Source organism: Podarcis erhardii, assembly GCF_964252035.2.
Source record: "Podarcis erhardii genome assembly, chromosome: 8".
NCBI lineage: Eukaryota > Metazoa > Chordata > Lepidosauria > Squamata > Lacertidae > Podarcis > Podarcis erhardii.
In genome coordinates, this window is record NC_138499.1 from 74,146,314 (window position 1) to 74,166,243 (window position 19,930).

General features: G+C 41.6%; 1 long non-coding RNA gene across 1 annotated transcript; it reads right to left on the minus strand.

The window, feature by feature from the left end:
* Positions 1 to 264: 264 nt before the first annotated feature.
* On the minus strand, positions 265 to 4,063 carry LOC309348140. The gene is made up of 4 exons (XR_014159229.1): positions 4,024 to 4,063; positions 2,559 to 2,628; positions 2,130 to 2,422; positions 265 to 958 (listed from the first exon to the last, which is right to left on the minus strand). It is a non-coding gene; the product is annotated as an uncharacterized lncRNA (long non-coding RNA).
* Between the last annotated feature and the right edge of the window lie 15,867 nt (positions 4,064 to 19,930).

Consider the following 19,930-nt stretch of genomic DNA (forward strand, 5'->3'; position numbering starts at 1 on the left):
GGCAAGAATTATTTTGCCTCATTTTTTCCCCTTACTGCCTTCTTGGCAGCAGCTTCAAATCTCTCTGTGCCTCTGTGTGCATTTAATTCTCTCCAGATGACTTTGGTAGAGGTGTAAGTTTTTAAATAGAACTCTACTGCAACAATTGCTATTCAAGGGAAAATGGTGCATTGTTTCTGTTCATCATAGGGTGCTTCCAGATGATGTATTTACTGAGAATTCACCCAGATTTATTTGCCAGAAGATTAGATGAAGTTGGCTATCTAAGGAACACTTATTCTAATTCGTTTTGCAGGGAGGTCAGATGAAGTTGTGTCAAAGCAAGTGCTATCTCACAAGTTCCATTGCATTTTTCTGTCACTTAGCACAATAAGGTGATCTTTTGGGGAAGCAGGTTTGTTGTGCAAGGCTTCGCAGTCAACAACAATTGTGCAACCTGAATTTTCCGGGTTGTGATAGAAGAAGTTCTGAGGGCAACATTTAAGCTGTTTTTCTTTACAGGAGAATTCAGAAGACGGTCATTTGAGAAGCCTGCTCCATGGGACCTGATGATGTTAAGTTTTATGAACACCATCATAACTGTTGTTGCACTCGCAAACAAACACAAAATCACCAATATATTTAAAAGTCAAATAACATCAGTAGAGACATGCAATTAATTTACAGGCAGTTCCATTCTTTTCCTTCACAGAGCCCTTTTTTCTTTCCTCTTTGAATGCTGGGATTTTTCTGCTGCTCTGCGACTTTGAGGTAAGGCCTTCTCATGGAACAGGTTTGCCATACATGATCTGCTTCCAACACACTCGTCCTATTCCTATGTCTGCCTATAGTTGGCGCTTCCAGGAGTCCCATGTCTTTTACTCTGGCTCTCATTGGGTATCTGCAAGTCTTTGTCACCTCTTCCCACTTATGAGTCAGCACATACTGTAGCTTGATGGCATTCCACTGTGTATGTCATCTGTAAGCACCATAGGCAATATCTGAGTCAAGTTGCTTCAACATCAGACCAGAGCTCAGGTATTAATTAGGAATGGGTGAATACCTTAAGTATAGTTGTCCTTATTTTCACTGATTCTGATTTTTTTTGGGGGGGGGGGGGGCTTTCTCATGAAAATTCATTAGAATTTTAGTATGAATTTTCCTTAATATACCTTCTTTTGTATGCAATTCTCTTAACATAAACATTTTTGCAATGCAATTTCCCCCAACAGAATGGATTTCTGCATGCTATTTTCACTAATATAGGCATCATTACACACAGTTTACCATAGCATATGCATGTTTGTAATAAAATAAAATAAAATAATTATTTATTATTTATTGCCTGCCCATCTGGCTGGGTTTCCCCAGACACTCCGGTCAGTTCCCAACAGAATTTTAAAAACACAATAAAACATCAAACATTAAAAACTTCCCTAAACAGGGCTGCCTTCAGATGTCTTCTAAAAGTCAGATAGTTGTTTATTTCTTTGACATCTGATGGGAGGACATTCCTTGACATCTGACGGTAGGGCGGGTGCCACTACCAAGAAGGCCCTCTGCTTGGTTCCCTTTAACCTCACATCTCACAGTGAGGGAACCACCAGAAGGCCCTCAGAGCTGAACCTCAGTGTCTGGGCTGAATGATGGGGGTGGAGACGCTCCTTCAGGTATACAATACACATTATTTGCCTGAAAAATCACATTGTAAAATTTGCAGAAGTGCAATTTCCGAAGGATAGTTATGTTTCAGTTCACATATTGTTTCAGGAAAGAAAGAAAGAAAGAAAGAAAGAAAGAAAGAAAGAAAGAAAGAAAGACCAAAGTAGGCGAGTTCACCTTTAAATACAGCCATACCTCATGTTACATTTGCTTCACATTGCAGATTTTCAGGTTATGAACGCGGCAAACCCGGAAGTGTTTACTTTCGGGTTTTCCACATGCGCAGAAGCGATCTGTGCATTTCACACATGCGCAGAAGTGATCTTCATGCTTCACACATGTGCAGAAGTGCTCTATCGTGCTTTGCTCACGCACAGTAGCGGTGCTATACTTACAGACTTTTCAGGGTGCAAACAGCACCCTGAAACAGATCACGTTCGTAAGTAGAGGTACCACTGTATGAACAGAATCAAGTTTCTCCCACATACCTAGATATTGAGCAAGTGCTCAAATCCAGTTCAATCGCTCTGGTGTGATTCAGTGGGGTCTGTATATTGCCACTAGAGCAGCTCTTTGCAACCACATACACACAGATGCATTTTCCTCATTACTCAGAAGCTAAAAACAGTTTTCTCCGTCTGCTCTTCATATTTCAGTACAGGACAGGTTTTGTTTTCTCGTTTCTCCCTACAGTACTTTGCAGGATTTTGACAGTTTCTGCAAGATTCCATCAGCCTCCTGACACTTACATCTGATCTTGACAGGCCTTCATGCAGCTTACCTTATGAGGAAAAAAAATAATGTTTTCATACTTGTATCTCCCCCTCTCCCCCCCATTTAATCTCTAAGTTAGAGGGGAAAACTTGAAAATGTGATGCTACTGTGTGCCAAAGGCTCGGAAACGGAAAGAGGTTTACTTTGTGTTGATTTATTCCAGTTGCTGGAGGCTTTGATCATTAATCTCCGAGTCTGTTCTCTAGACTCTGCCTGGAAAATAAAGAGAGCAATGAAACATGAAGCCTCACATCTGATCAGCTGAAACCAGTGTCAAGTCTCATTGTCAATAAGTTTGCACCAGGCATTAGCTTCAGCACAGATAATTCTGGAAAGAGGAACAAGCCAAGCAGATGCACATGGTAGAGGCTATATTATTGGGAAAGGTACAATAAAAGAGCAATAGAAAATTGTAATCTTTATGGAATATCACAAATGCAAAATATTAGCAAATTACTTAATAGAAGAGAGCAGGCATAGTATTTGCAGCTTTATGTGAACCAATTGTTTGGCTGGATATTTTTTTAACTTTCGTATTATAGGGGACATTTCCTTGCAACAAAGGTACTTTGAACCTTACAAAGTCAGATTAAATTGGGAAAAGGAACTTGCTGGACCATCAGTCTTGAGGGTTACCTACTTACAGAGTAAATTAAAAATTCTTTAGAAAGATAGTTCAAAAGGTTCTTCTTAAAAGCCTAAAAACTCACTTAAAAGAATCAAGTCTTGAAAAACGTTATATGATCTAAGAAAGTCTTTAAAAGACTTGATTCTTTTAAGTGGGTTTTTAGGTTTTTAAGAAGAGCCTTTTTAACTATCTTTTTAAAGAATTGTTTTAATTTATTTTGACTACGGCAGACCAACACAGCTACCAACTTGAATCTACTAACTGAGATTTACTGGTCACTTCTGTTGACATGGAGGTAGATCCCAATGTCATGCACGATGTCACAGATAGGCTAAGCTCCCAGGCTTGACAAACTGAAACAGTTAGCAGTATGACTAGGCACTGTGAAGATGGATTTTCATAACAGGTAGTGATAAATAAGTTTATAGGCACTGTGAAAACTTTACACTTTCTGAACATCTTGTTAATCAAAGACTCAACCATATGTGTGACTGCTTGGGATGATTTGCAGAATCATGTTCTGTGACATTTTGGCTAGTCCTAATAAAAGTATGGCTTGACTGCGGATTTTGACATTTTTCTAATGGACCCATTTAACTTCATCTGCCTTACATTTTAGATCTAGGTCCATGATAATGTAGCCTTCCCATTCTGGTATTCTGAAGGCAGCCTCATACTACAAAACCATTTTTCTGGTGTGTGCATCTCTCCCCCCTCTCCTACAGAAAATAGTATAGAAAAATGTTACCATATTGGCATATTCCTCTCTCTTTTTAGCAATGTTATTTTGGCATGGTCTTCCATTGAGGAGAAACTTACCTGAACGGATTGTGAAATGGAATAGGAACACAGTCGGGATTAATCTTTTAACATGTGGTGATAAATAGGTTCATTTGAGAAGTATATTAGCTTTATAAAACAGTTACAAGGCCAAAAATAAACATTGGACTTGCTGGACAGTCAGGCTGTATGCTACCTACTTTAAAGTAGTTCACTGCCACCACAGTTGGCATGGAGAGAGCCTATGCACACATGGCATTCTGATGTCATCCATGATGTCACAAATAGGATACATTTGAAGTCTTCAAAAAGTGAGATGCAGTTAACAGTCAGGCAGATGCTGAACACATTCAGGATGGATCTTCATAACCAGTCATGGTAAATAGGTTTATTTGGGTATTATATTAACATTATCATCGGTAAAAGTTTTAGAATGATATGCGGGTTGAGTTGCCAAATCGTAAGCCACCAAGACATATGCCATTCATTTCAATTTCTCAACACCTTGTCTTTAAATGGTCAACTGCATATGTGCTGATTGGAGCTGGTTCACAAAACCATTTGCCAGACTCTGTTTTTGACATTTTCCTTATGGGTCCATATGGGTTTTATACAGAACTATGTTGGCGATTATGCAAAAATTCAGTACCTTTATCTCCAGAAATTTCCATGTTGTCTGAACAATGCAAGGGCAATGATGCACAGCACTTTTTTTTCCCCATTTTATCCATACAACAACTCTGTGAGGTAGGTTAGGATGAGAGTGAGTATACCCGAAGGAGCGTCTCCAACTCCATTGCTCAACCCGGACACTGAGGTCCTTCTGCGAGGGTCTTCTGCTGGTTCCCTCACTGAGAGAAGTGAAGTTACAGGGAACCAGGCAGAGGGTCTTCTCAGTAGTGGCACCCACCCCATGGATGTCAAGGAGATAAAGAACTATACAACTTTTAGAAGGCATCTGAAGACAGCCCTGTATCGGGAAGTTTTTAACGTTTGATGTTTTATTATGTTTTTATATGCGCTGGAAGCCATCCAGAGTAGCTGGGGAAACCCAGCCAGATGGGTGGGGTATACAGTGGTACCTCAGTTTTCAAGCAGCTTAGTTCCCAAACAACTTGGAACTTGAACGCTGCAAACCTGGAAGTCAGTTTTCCGGTTTGCGAACTTTGCTTTGAAAGCCGAACGTCCTTCTAAGCTTCCGTTTTCACTGTTGCACTGCTAATTTGCGTCCCCCTCCCTCATTGTAATCAAAGCCTTCCATTTCCAATTGCAGGGTTCTGAGGTGATATTTGGATCTTATATTTGGTGCTTTTGTTTTTGCTATTTTTTGGGATTTTTGTTTGTGTGGCTTTTTCATTTTTGTGACTGTGGCTTGTTCTTCATTTTATGATTGATTGATTGATTGATTGAGTGACTGTAGAAATGGATAAAAGCCCCCCATCCAAACAGTGACTCTCATCAGTGCAGGAAAGAAGAAAAAAAATTAATGATTTTAATTTTTATCATCTACAATACTGTCTTATTTATTTTATAGTACAGTACATTGATTATTGCTTTCATTTTATGGATTTATGGTCTCATTAGATACTAAAATTCATGTTAACTCACTGTTTTAGGGGTTGTTTTTAAAAGTCTGGAACAGATTAATCCATTTTGCATTACTTTCTATGGGAAAGCGCACCTTGGTTTTGGAAACTTTTGGTTTTGGAACAGACATCTGGAATGGATTAAGTTTGAGAACCAAGGTACCACTGTAAATAATAAATTATATTATTATTATTATTATTATTATTATTATTATTATTATCATCATCATCATCATCATCATCATCATTATTATTAGCCTGTGAGCTTCATGGCTGAGTGGGAATTTGAATACTGATCTCCTGGGGTTAAGGTGGCCGAAAATTGACTTGTTCTCTTGATGCAATTAATACAGAAATGGGAACTCATCTTCAACTTGATTCTGCTAGATTTTCAGAAGTGGCTTTTATGTGTGAAAGGTCACATAAAATGTGAACATGATCAGGCATAGAAACAATGGGGAGACTGAATAAAATGCAGCTTGCGTGTAACCTGAATCTGTCAGAGTGTTCTGACTTTGTGGAGTCTCTTCTATCCAACTTGATCTGATGACTAGTCAGCTTTGCTCCCTTTCTTACGTCCTTTCCCCCCAGGCAACCCCACCTCTCTTTGTTACTTTTGTACTTGGATTAATTGGGCCTCTGGAAATAATAAAAAAAGCGAAGCACACTTGTATCAGCTTCATCAGAAACGACTTTCCTCTGGTTGTTTGCTGACAACCAGAACCACCCTTTTAACTAGGAGTCTGGCTGCCTGGCCCTCAAAAATTCATTTGAACTACTTAAGCATCGCCTAGTGTCCTGGTGATGAAGTAAGCATCCTAATTTGCTACAATGGTTTCATGTTTTTAACTCGCTCCTTACTTTGGGTGCTTTGTAGACATAAAAGAGCACTAATACATTTTAATAAATAACAGCAAACAAATCAGTGTGCCACTGAAATACACCCAGAGTCACTGAGGAGTATGGATCTTCGAATGAACCTTTTCTCTGTTCGTTCTCCTCTCACGCATGCAGAGTGGTTATAAAAACCTAACACATAAAGCCGTACAAGCATATTGACATTTACACAGCCCCAAAGATCATTTACATGAAAATTATGGAAGCCAAGTGCTGTTACTTTTGTAGGAAAGAGAAAGCTGCGTAGATCAACGGCAATATAGACCTGCTTTAAGTTATTAATGAAAAGAATGATCATGTAGTTAGTCTTGTTATAAGCTAAGTCAATAACTATGGAATATATGCTCTGGGTACAAAGAGGTGCGAAGAACGTTACGTGCCTCTTCTACGAATTTTATTTTTAACAATAGCAACAACAAGAAGAGTGATTTCATGATCAATGCCTGTGTGCTTTACAGAACAACAACAAAAATACACGTCCCTGCCCACTTACCTGGGAGTACACCCCCCTTGAACTCATTTCCCATGACTTATTTCCAAATACAGTGGTACTTTGGTTCTCAAACGCCTTGAGCTTGAGAACCAAGGTACCACTGTATGCACACACAGGACTGACTGGCCATTAAGCATGCTATCCCACATACTTCAGTGAATTCAAACATTTTCCCCACCCCCCAACAATAAATTCTTACTTATAGCAGGTCAGGTCTGGGCCTTGTGCATGTTGACCAAATAATTCCAATTTTTTTATATAGTGGTACCTCAGGTTAAGTACTTAATTTGTTCCGGAGGTCCGTTCTTAACCTGAAACTGTTCTTAACCTGAAGCACCACTTTAGCTAATGGGGCCTCCTGCTGCTGCCGCACCACCGGAGCATGATTTCTGTTCTCATCCTGAAGCAAAGTTCTTAACCTGAAGCACTATTTCTGGGTTAGCGGAGTATGTAACCTGAAGCGTATGTAACCCGAGGTACCACTGTACTAAGTTTCCGGATATGGCCAGAAGGTTCAGAACCTGGAAAGATCATGTCAGGGATGGAGCCAAGGCAGAATCTGGAGCTTACTGGCTTTTCAGCTTCCAATAATGATCAGGACAAATGACAGAACACAGTTTTATTGATCAGACCAGAAAGAATCTGGCTGGTTAGCAGCAGTGAGCAGTGTGTTGTTTTTGTTGTATATTTATTCATACCCCACCTTTTCCCCTGACAGAGACTCAAGGCCGCTTTGTCAATCACCTACCTCTGGTTGTGTTTCTGCTGTGTGCTTGGATGGAAAGAGGGGCAAGGTGAAGAGGCAGCAAGGTCCACATAGTGAAAACACGCCAGCAGGAGATTCAGATTGACAAGCTAATGTGTTTACACCATGCTGACCTCACTCCTGTCTCACCTGTTCTGTACACAAGTTTTTTGTGTGTGATGTCACATTGTGCTTTTACGATCTGGCTGGGGCAACTCAGACAGATGGGCAGCATAGAAGATTAATACTACTACTACTACTACTACTACTACTACTAATAATAATAATAATAATAATGGGAGAGAGACTTTCTGTTCCTTATCAGGCAATGGTGTTTCCACCTGACTTGCCCCACCTAGCCTTTCCCCAACTATGACTTTGAGAACAGCAGCAGCAGCTGAGAAGAAAGGAGTTTAGGTGTATTTTTAAAAATAGTTTTATAAGTTGTGCTTCTTTGTTTCTCAATTTGACCCTTTTACATGGGTTTGTATGTTTTGTGGTATTTTATGAATCGTGATTTGCTGTTATTTTTATTGATTATAGATTGGTAATTCTTTGTTGTGGTTGAACTGTTTAATTATTATTTGCTGATGTTCAATTTTACTGTTTACTATTAGATTCTGATGGATTGCCGAACGTTGCTTTGTTGTCTATAAGTTGTTTATTCTAAAGTTATTGTGACTTCTATATTGGATCAGATTGCTACTATTAATGTTTGATGTTTTATTATGTTTTTATGTCTTGGGAGTCGCCTAGCAGCAACACAGGCAGAGGGAGAGCAGTAGAGCAGGCCAGCCCCACAATGTCATTCTCTGCTGCTGACTGACAATCCTAACCATCACATTTTGTATAAATGATATGACAAATTGTGAGATGCTCAGAGGTTTATGCTTAACGATTGCTTGTTATTTGCCATATGATAAAAAGGGACAGTGCATCTGTGAGTTGTCAGTACCGCACCATTTGCTTCCCAGTTTGAGAATCTTTGGCTTGAGCATAACAAAGGATTTTTGGATTTACGAGCAATATTTGCAGCTTGGTGGAATATCCCCCATTCCTTTAGCAGCATGAAGAGAGTGGCAAAATCCTAATGAGGCAGCAAGTCAAATAGCTCTGGGAGCAGGCTCTGTATCAAACGAAGGGGTGTGGGGTTGGGGATCCCAAATAAAACATTTTCAGGCTTAACACCCCATCACAGCTCCTTCTTTTGCACACATACCACCCGACACATTACAGTCTATGCATTCTTAACCGGATGCTCCCCAGGAGCGATTGTGCTTTACATGCCTCATACAAGATGCTAAGATGGCAGATTGCATCAGGTCTTTATGCCATGTCATTCCAGGATGTAATTGGCCCTATACGGCAAGCTATTCATGCACAGCCAAGAGAAGTGTGTGCCAAAGCATGGCACCAGTTCTCTATAAAAAGGGCATGCCCAACTATTCTGCACCAGCTGCCTCTCCTAGCTGTTTCGTAGGTTTTCTAAAATAATAAAGCTGTTTATTAGGCAGGAGAAAAAAATGAAGTCAAGTTCTGGGTGATTTTAATGCGTCTTCTTTTGTACAAAGTTCACATCATTGCAAACAGATCTGGCCAAGCCTCCCTCCCTCCCTCCCTTACCCTCTTTATGATGTCCTTATTTGGGGCATGCCAAAATCCTTCCTCCCCCCCCCCCCAAAAAAAATGATTAACTTAATATGAGAAGCCAAATAAGTATCGAAAAATAAGGGTGACACGGCTCTCTTTTAATGAGCCTGGCAAGAGTTCTTAGAAATCATTATTGTTGGAGGCAGGATTGAATGGTTTGACTTCCAGAAAACTCAAAACCAGATAGATAGAATCAAATGTCACTATATTAGAAACTGCAAAGATGTTTTTCTTATAACCATCTGCACCATATGGTTGCCAGGGTTTGTTGTAGGTCTTACCCCTACCATGTGGTGGTCATACGGTTTTAGCATCTGGTCAGTCTTTATCCTGCTTCACGAACAGATGAGACAATCTAAAATACACAGATTCATATTGATTCCAAAGACTACAGGTTAAACTGAAGCAGACACTATGGATTCGTTGGGTATTATCTAGGATGTGGAAATAAACAGCAGCATTGCCACAACATGAGAGATTCAAAGGTCATTACTAGTTGTTGGAACTGTTTGTGTTTTGGATGGGCTGACTCATGCAGGCCAACGCCAAGAAGTAGTACAATTACAGGAAGAGCCATTGCAGTTGCTCAAAATGTCATTGACAAATTGCCTTACCAAAAATAATGAGGTTGGCCAAGAAAATAGGGACTATTGGCTTAAATCAGCAGTGGGCTGATTTAGGGAAGGGCCATAGCTCAATGATAAACCATCTGCTTTGCATGAAGAAGGCCCTAGGTCCAATCCCCAACATTTCCAGGTAGAGACTCCTGCCTGAATCCCTGGAGAGCCACTGCCAGTCAGTTCAGTGCAGACAAAACTGAGAAAGATGGGCCCATGTTCTGACTCAATGTAAGGCAGTTTACTGTGTTTCTATGATTGAAATGTGGAACCTCCAGCCCATGGGCTTAATTTGGCCTGGCCAGGGTCCTCATTTGGCCTGAGAGACTGCTTTCTGAAATCAAACCAAACCATGTCCATCGGTCCCCCACCTGAAGTCAAAGCATTTTACCCAATGCTCGTCAGACTCAAAGTAGACCCATTAAAATTAATGAACATGATTAACTTCAGTGAGTCTACTCTGAGTAAAACTTTGTTGGATGCAACCCATACATTCCAATGGAGGCTCCTATGACACCTGCACAGTATTTGTTGATCTACATCTCCCATAATCCCCAACTGTCAAGGCTTCAGGGAATCTGATCCCTCCCACGGTGGCAGCCAAGAAGCAGAAAAACAAGAAGAGTTCTTACCAAGTAGTTTATTCAGTATTCACAGAGTGAGACGAAGGAATGCAGTCTCTCTTAGATAATGGCGTTGCTCCAAGTAAAGTCCCACCTCCTCAGTCCCTCCTATTCTACATCACCCCTGCACCGGCTGATTTGTGCTTTCTGCCTCTGAGCTTTCTGTTCTACTACTTTCAAGGCATGCCTGGTTCTGGAAGCAGGGTCAGAAATGCTTTCAAGAGACACTGAGTCTGTTGGCTGTCTCTCCCTTGGTGCTTCTTTTTCCTGTTGCTCCCCCAATATTTCCCAGCTTCTCCCCTCTGCAGCCTCTGACCTTCTGCGAACCACTGTTCTAAATCTATACTGTCCTTCTCTTCTCAGGAAGGTGAGGGGGGTGGTGGTTCCCACCATTCTTCCTCAGTCCAGCCCCTGACACCAACATTCTTGAGCACACTGCACTGGAACCCGGGAAGCCGGAGGCCTTAATGACAGTATCTGGTCCATTCCTATCCCTGCCCATTCTGGTGACACAGATTGAGGAGGCAGGTGGCAGTGACTCAGATTTCATCACAAGGTTGCAGCAAGGCCTAAGTCCTTTGAACTACTGGATGAAGTGCTTCTCGTGTCCAAAATATTCATTTCTGACATTTAGGTAAATATCCAAGCTGCTTAGATGGAGTACATTCATCCCTGTTTTCCCTCCCTGCGACGTACAATAATTTCTGCACCAAAGTTACAGTAGTTATGGTTCCTGATCACTCAAATGTTGCTTAGCCACTCCATGACTATAAGTGCTTATTCTTGTTGTCATGGATTAATTTTTCGAATGCTTCCATTTTCATCTGACAGATGATGAAAGCTGCATAGGCGTCCTCTGGCTACAAGCCATGACTATAAAAAACTCATGTAAATCTATAGACATATTCAAAATTCAAATAATTACTGGGGCTCAAGGTGGGTGAGAGTGTGAAATAACAGGATTCTTTACAATATGCAAGAGGAAAAATGGGGGTTGGAATCTGCCAGCAGCTGACCTGCATGATGTTGGATGCAAACCTGAACTAGTCTCTGGTGCACTTTGAGCCTCATAGCTGGAATAATTCTGTTGTTGTTCTCTTATTTAGATACAAACTTTCCAAAGCTTTTCAGGTGGTGGATTGTTTTCTCGGAAAGTTCAGAGTGGTGCAAGGCACGCTAGGGATGCAATTAACATCTATGGCTTACAATTCCCAGAATGAAAATTATATATTCACTGCTAGAAATAATAACCCTCAATAAAGTAAGGAGGCACAAATAGAAGCTTCCTTGCCCATGCAAATAGCAATTGTGCTTTTGGGAATCACAGTGGGCATGGGAGTCTGCAGGAATATTTCCAGGGGTGAGACAAAGAGAACACAAACAATAGTTAGAATCAGAGAACAGCTCTACTGTTTCTGGTATATCTGATGGTTGAATGATGGGAAGACCCGACCTCTCAGAAACTTGCATTCTGGGTTTACCCTTCCATTGTTTCTCAGTGTGTAGACCTGGCATCCATATGATGTATCTCTACCCACAACTGACACTCTCATCTCCCCACCCCACCCCCTGGTACCTATCGCTTGAATTGCACTTCTGATAAAATCACTCTCTCAGTCACCCTATATTTTTCTTTTTAAAACCCAACAAAACCCCAAACTTCCAGTATGCCAGGATAACAACTATAGAAGGGTTATTATATACTTAGAGTGTGTTTCTGATTCTTCCGTTGAAGTTGATTCTCCTGGCATCTTAAAGTGGCCTTTGGGGGAGACTGGCACATGGGTTGTACCACCTACTTGTCAAAATTGGTCCAGCCAGACTCAGTTCCACACCTGTATAATAGGTAGGAGAAGGTCCTCTGCCTGACACCACTGCAAGTTGGAGTAAGCAGTATTGGTCTGGCTGGACAAAGCATATAGCAACTTCCCATATTTCCAAAATCACTGCACCACCTTCTGTATAATCCATGCAAATAGAGAATAGGTATTCCCCTAACAAGATATTAATTTCGTGACTTCCTGCATAAGAACAGCACTTGCAGATATTTCTGGTCCAATTAAGCTTTGGGTCAGAAAACACATGTTTATGGTATAACAAAACAAAAGTCCATAAAGGATCTGTTAACCATATATTCCGAAGATCTCTATTTGAAATATGGGATAGGTATAAAAACCTATTAGAGCGTAAAACACTGTGGTTGTTGTCTTCTTTAGAAGCAATGAGTGTGAAAAGGACAAATATGAGTAGAAATTGGGTTACATATGAAGAATTAATACAAGAGGAAGGAAATAAATGGAAAATGTAACCTTTTGAAGAAGTTAAAGAATTTGTAGATGATTGGCTGCACTATCACCAAATCAATGAAATGTTTAAACAAGATTTAAAGGAAAATGGATTTGATCATAATAAATCAAAATTTGAAATAGAAGTATTGGATAATGATTGTAAAATATTGTCTAAAATGTATAAATTGCTGCTGGAATGCCATTTGAAAAACGAAGAGGTAAAGTCGGTTATGATACATTGGGCCAAGGATTTTAGGTACAATATACAGTTAAAAGAGTGGGAAAAACTTTGAAAGGAAGGATTAAAATTTACAGCATGCAATGCCTTGAAAGAAAATGTGATGAAATGATGTATAGATGGTATATTACACCAGTGAAATTAGCTAAAATGTATAAAACAAGTAACAAATGTTGGAAATGTAAAGAAAAAGAAGGATATTTTTATCACATGTGGTGGGAATGTAAGAAAGCGAAAAGCTTCTGGGAAATGATATATAATGAGATGAAAAAGATGTTGAAATATACACTTATAAAAAAAAAAAACAGAAGCATTTTTACTTGGCATTGTAGGGGAGGATATTAACAAACAGGAAAGTAAACTGTTTTTATATGCAATAACGGCAGCAAGAATATTTCTGGCACAGAAATGGAAACAAGAAGAACTACCAACTAAAAAAGAATGGCAGACGAAATTAATGGACTATGCAGAATTAGATAAGATGACAGGAAGAATCCAAAAACTGTGGGACCAGAGATTCTCAGAGGACTGGAGTAAATATTTGAACTACTTGAAAAGCAATTGTAATAAACAGATTACTCTAGTAGGACTCCAAGAAGTTCTGTAAGATTATATGAAGTATTGCAGAGAAGATTATGAAGAGAGTTATTAGTTAAGGATAATTAAAAGTAATAGAGAAATTAAGAAATGTAGATTACGTGATAAAGATGACCAACAGTTTATAGAAGCTATCACAGACGATGGGCAGTAGACAAACGGTTGTAGCTTGTTTCCCCCAAAGAAGTTGTTGGCTAAATTAAAGTAATGGTCAATGATAGACAAGACAGATCCAAAATAGTAAGGGTGGCACTAAATCTCTCTCTCTCTTTCTCTCTGACCCACACCATGTTAACATGGACTCTAAATGCCTCAAAATAACATATATTGGATTCCATTTTGCACCATTGCATAACATGTTTTTAGATTGATCCCCTCCCCCCATATCTTTTACTTGCCTGAAATGGTGTTCTTAATATGCCAACTTCATAATAGCTGGACATATTGGGAACTGTAGTCCCTCCTAATTCCAAAACCTCTAACTTTAACTTTTCTGCTATTTTTGCCCCTTTTCCATTCCAGATCCAGATCCATTCATGCAATTCTTGTAGCTGTTCCTTAGGGCACTGAATTGGTAAATTTTGAAATGAAACATTTACTTTTGTCAGTGCACTCATTTTAGAAGCATGCACCCTCCATGTAAGAGAAAGCTTCATAGCAGATCATCTAAGGAGAGGCTGTGGAGCCCCATCTCAAGGCTGGCTTTACTAACAACCTCAGACCTTCTGGGTGGGAATTTTGGCCCTCACATAGATGATGCTAGGATACAGTTTTGGCTGCCTACCTCTTTAGCCATCTGCTAAACAGGCTCTAAGCTGGAACAAAAGGCAGCTTGCCAGTTTCCCTATGTTTTGTCTGACAAGCACGAATTAACTTTAGATGGAATGAGCTATCCTAGGTGCTGAAATATTTGTTACTTAAGGGGTTGCCTGTTTTCAGCAGCAGAAGGCATTGCTCATTTCAGTTTATATTCCAAAAGAGCACAAAACTGACTGGAGCCAGCAATTTAAAGTTAAAAACCCACTTTTTGAAGTGATCAAGTGAATAGCTGCACGTGTAAATGTTATGCAGAAACTAGTGGCGGTGGAGATTACTGTGATAAGATATTAGGTTCTGGTGTGCTGATGTTTGACATAGTCCTGTGCTGCTCAGCCACAGCAGTGCTCAGTGGTGGAAGCAGCAGCAGCAGCAGCAGCAGCAGCAGAAGAAGAAGAAGAAGAAGAAGAAGAAGAAGAAGAAGAGTTTGGATTTGATATCCCTCTTTATCATTACCCGAAGGAGTCTCAAAGCGGCTAACATTCTCCTTTCCCTTCCTCCCCCACAACAAACACTCTGTGAGGTGAGTGTGGCTGAGAGACTTCAAAGAAGTGTGACTAGCCCAAGGTCACCCAGCAGCTGCATGTGGAGGAGCAGGGAATCGAACCCAGTTCAGCAGATTACGAGTCCACTGCTCTTAACCACTACACCACACTGGTAGAGGCAAGCCAACCAGCCGAGTCTCGGGGGGGGGGGGTACTTGCCTGGAGGCAGAGTCTGTATGCAAGGTTCAGTCCAGTCCAAAGATCAGGAGTATCTTAGTTCACGTAGTCAGATGATCCGAGGGTCCAAGGTCACAAGAAGCAAAAAGCAGCAAGGTCTGGTCAGGAATGACAAATGTTGTTTCCAGCAACTGAGACTGGAAACCCTGCTGGAGAAAGCTGGAACCAGGTGGTTCTCATCAGGAGCAAGAAGACTGATCAGCAGTAGGTGCTCCTTCAGGCTGCTGCTCAGCAGAAGAAGCTGACTCCTGCCCCATGACAATGTTGATGGATTTGGCCACAGAAAGGTCATTTAAATTTACGTGAGCAAATTTAGGAGCCCAGAATTCATACCACATCAGACTACAGTGGTGCCCCACAAGACAAATGCCTCGCAAGATGGAAAACCCACTAGACGAAAGGGTTTCCCGTTTTGGAGGTGCTTCGCAAAACGAATTTCCTATGGGCTTGCTTCACAAGATGAAAATGTCTTGCGAGTTCCTGCGGGGTTTTTTTCCTCCCCCCCCCCCCCATTTCTAAGCCGCTAAGCCGCTTATCAGCTGATCCGCTAAGCCGCTTAACAGTTGATCCGCTAAGCCACTTATCAGCTGATCTGCTAAGCCGCTTATCAGCTGATGCGCTAAGCCGCTAAGGCACCTATCAGCTGATCCGCTAAGCCGCTAATAGCACTAATCCGCAAAGCCGCTAATGGGCTTGCTTCGCAAGACAAAAAAACCCGCAAGACGAAGAGACTCGCAGAACGGATTCTTTTCGTCTTGCGAGGCACCACTGTATTTGCCCATTGAATCTACGATTGTTGTCAGGAACTGGCTGGATGACGAGGAGTAGTGGGTGGCAGCAACCACCAAGGAATGCCTCAGAAGAGGAAGGCTCAAAACTCAGGAAGTGGTGGGGGGACACCGAGCACAGGTCAGAGGGTGAAGAAGGGAGGAACAGCTCGATGCTGAAGAAGCAACAAGATTTATCAAGCAAGAAGAGCCGGGCACAGAAAGCAGTGTAGACTCCACGGATGAAGCAGAGGTGGGCACAGTGGCAGGGCAAAGTGGCACTTCCCACTTTGCATCAGGTGAAAAAACAGGATATGCCACCCCTGGGGACTACTATTCTGATCTCTGGCTGTATTATTTTTGGCTAGACTGAGCAGTGCACAGCACAAGGGTGAAGGTTAACCAGCTCCCAGCTCCAAATTATACCTTCTGGGCTCAACCACAAAACATTGGGGGAAATGGACGGCCTGTAGTCAAGCAAGCGAAGGGCAAGGGCAAGATATATGTCAGGGATAGGGTACATTTTCCAGCCTGACAGATGTCAGGGACTGTCTGGACACTGAGGAGTGGTGACTGGATTCTGATACTAGATACTGGCACTGGGAGATGGTGGGGTGAAGATTGACAGGGAAGAAGGGATCAGCGGTCTGGGGGAACTCGCAACAGCCATGAGGCGAGAGGCAAGAGAAGCTGCACAATTGGAGAGTGATGAACAGGAGCAGCAAGAGGGGAAGGTAGGTCAGGCTGGTGTTGAATCAGGGGCTTCCACACCTCCTCTCCTGCTCCACTGTTTCCCAGAACCAGGCAAGGATTGAAGAGGGAGGAGCACAAGCAGGTTACATGCAGGCATAGTCTTTGCCTGCTTGCATGCTGCTCAGGTGGGGGAGATACATGAGTTGAGATCGGGGCGGCACCTCTCTGTTGCTGCAATTACCTCAGTGGCCACATACCCAGGAGTAGCTAAGAGACATAGGACTGTGGCTATAGAGAAAGGTGACCAGTTTACCTTCAAAGCTTTGATATTAGCGGGAAAGGCAGATAGAGAAAAATGACAGTAGAGGTATGGAATAGTTATTTGTTTGAACTTATTCAGTTGGACATTGTCACAGTCCTGTCACTGGAAACAACGTGGAAAGTCCACCACGATAAGGAACAGATGGAACCCCTATCTTCAATGGATAAAAACTACTGGAACAAAAGACATTTGGTGGAAACTAAAGACACTATGCCCGTGACTGAGGATAATAGTTTGAACCTTTCCAACGGATATGGGGGGGGAGGGAGGGAAAGGAAAAAATTGTACAGGAAATTTAAAATTGAAAGTAGATAATATAATGTATGTAAAAATTCTGAACTCGAATAAAACTTCAAAAAAAGAAAAAAAGAGAGAGAGATAGGACTGAGGGACATGCCTTTTCCTAACTTGTAAGTTGGGTTTTGACAATAAAGATTTAATTCTTCACTCTAGACATTCCTTGCCTGACAGTGCCGTGACAACAAACGTATCTTTCCATGGACAAGCTTGTGGAGGCCACATGTCAGGAGTTGGTGGGCCAGAGGCAAAAGTGACATTGCACTGGATATGACTCTTAGCTGTAGAGTAGGTGCAGGCTTGCAAATATCTGAGGCTTACACACACTCCAGACAGATGAAAGTCATCTTAACACAATTCAAAGGCACCTTGGATTGTACCCAACTAAGTTCTGCTCAAAGCAGATCCTTTGAAATCATTGGAGGCAATTTAGTCTTGTTCATCAATTTCAATGGGTTTACTCTGAGTAAAACTAACATTGGGTACAACCCATTCCAGCCAGGAAATAGTACAGAAGGATGGCATGGAACAAAGCAAGTGAGAGTGGGAGGAATGTGAGAGCTCTTTGGGCCTGAGTTTCCCTACCCCTGATTTATACCATAGCTATTTATATACAGTATATGTAAATTGAGAACAACAACAACAAGCTATGTGCAGAGCTGTGTAATCGTATCACATACAAGACCTTGATGAGGACCATGTAGTAAAACACTCAAACATCATAGTTTGGAAAGATATGGCTTGCCTGTAGTGTTTTGTTAATCTGGTTTTAAACCTTCTTCTGTTATCAAAATGATTTGATGGACGGCAAGGCTATTCTACAGCCTAGGAAACATTTGAACCCCCCCCCCCATGTCACTGAATATGCAGACACATGAACAGTTGACTCCATGAAGTTATTAAAACAGAGTCCATCTCCAATTGTTATCAGGAATAGACCCAGCAATTCATAAATTCCAGGCAAACTCATTTTATAACTTGTCACCTTTTGTAAATCACTAGTCTTTCACAGTGGAAATGGCCAGTTTGCTTGAAGCATAAAAAGCAAAACCAACACTATATTTTTTCTCATGCTTGAATAAAAATGCATTTTCCCCATTAGAAAAGATAAAAGGAATAATCTACGAGAAATACGGCTTGATTTTGATTTTTATTCTACCAGAAAACAGCCACATCGTTATCGCTAAATAAATGATTGCCATTTTTGCTGGGGTTAAACATGGGCTAATATCGCAGGTCATATTTCAGACACAAATCTGGGTGTTTTTTGTTTCGTTTCCTAAGATGCAGAGGAACAGAGGAACTCTTGGGAATTTTTCCAACGCTATCATTTCAAAATTCTGCCCTATTCCCTAAAGACATTATTTTCAGTTAAAATCTCACACACCTCCATGTTTACCCATTCAAATGCAGGTAGTTGATCTAGCAAAGTGGCATTTTTGGATGAAAAAGCACACATATAAATGGGTAGTTCTTCCTTAGCCTGAAGCCCTATTTGGTTACATTCGTGCTCCCATGCTTGTCAATGCAGCAGCAGGGAGCATGGACACAGAATACATGACCCAGATTGTGCAGCGTTTGGCTCTACTGCTACAGATGGGCTTCACCACTTACAGATTTAAACTCTAATTGAACATATGATTGGAGGGGAAAGGGGAGAGGATGTTCCTGCCATCAACCACATGGCAAAGAACAGGAGCATTTGATCCTGCTGGTGGGTCCTGCTTTGCCAGCACGTTCTGTGCAGACAACATACAGACAAGGCAGACCCCTGCAGCCAGCAGAATCAGACTCTGCTTGCCAGCTGGTGAGCAGTGAGTGCATTCATGCTGGGTGCTGCTTCAAAAACACATTCCCCACTGGGCTCTTTCTTAGCATGTTGGCGCTGCCGTTTCTCGCGTGCAGAGCTAGGCGTACAGGCGCTACGTTCACAGCTGTGCAGAAGAAGCACGCTGAACAGGACCACAATAAAGCGGTTATGAGCGAGAATCTCAGTAGGCTGAGGTTCTCCCACTAGCGAGGGATAAGGCAAAGCTCCACCATGCTTCTTCGAAGTAGCTTTCAGAGGCTATGAACAGTCCCTTTCCACACGAAGTTCTGACAGTACTGGAGCCAATGATCTATTGCAGCGTAGAGCACTGTGTGTGGTTGAGTGACCGAAAATAACTTTGAAAAATAGAGCACATTAGATTTGCAGGACTTCGATACAACTTAGGAGATGCAGGTGCATCTGGAGTCTGGTGTGAAATACCATCACACTCACATACAGGACACTGGGGAGGACCATAATGTTATGATCTTCCTCGAAGAACTGGGAAAGAAGGTGGTTGTATCAGGGGAGAATTTTCAGCCTTTGCAACAAGCTCCTGCATGGGTTGGGGAGCTCCTTTCCAAGAGGAGGTATAGATGTGAGACCACAGGGAAGATGGTTCAAAAGGGCATGCAAAATGGGTCTTCCTTGCTTTCTTCCCCAGCAATAGTAATACACTGCTTTAGGCTGGGCATCTCCAGTTTCTGAAACTCCAACGCACTTTGAGCATTGCCAACCAGACCACCCTGGCAGGAAATACGAGATGTCCACATCACACAACTCCAACCATAGACACTTGACTATGAGTCATGGGGGGAGGGGAGAGAGCATGTTTGAATTCAGCAGTGCTCAGTTTATTTTTGGCTGTTAGCTTGTCAATGTTAATATTGTTTTGTGTATTATGAGTGCCCTGATGCTTTGCGAATTTTATGATTTGACTTCCTGT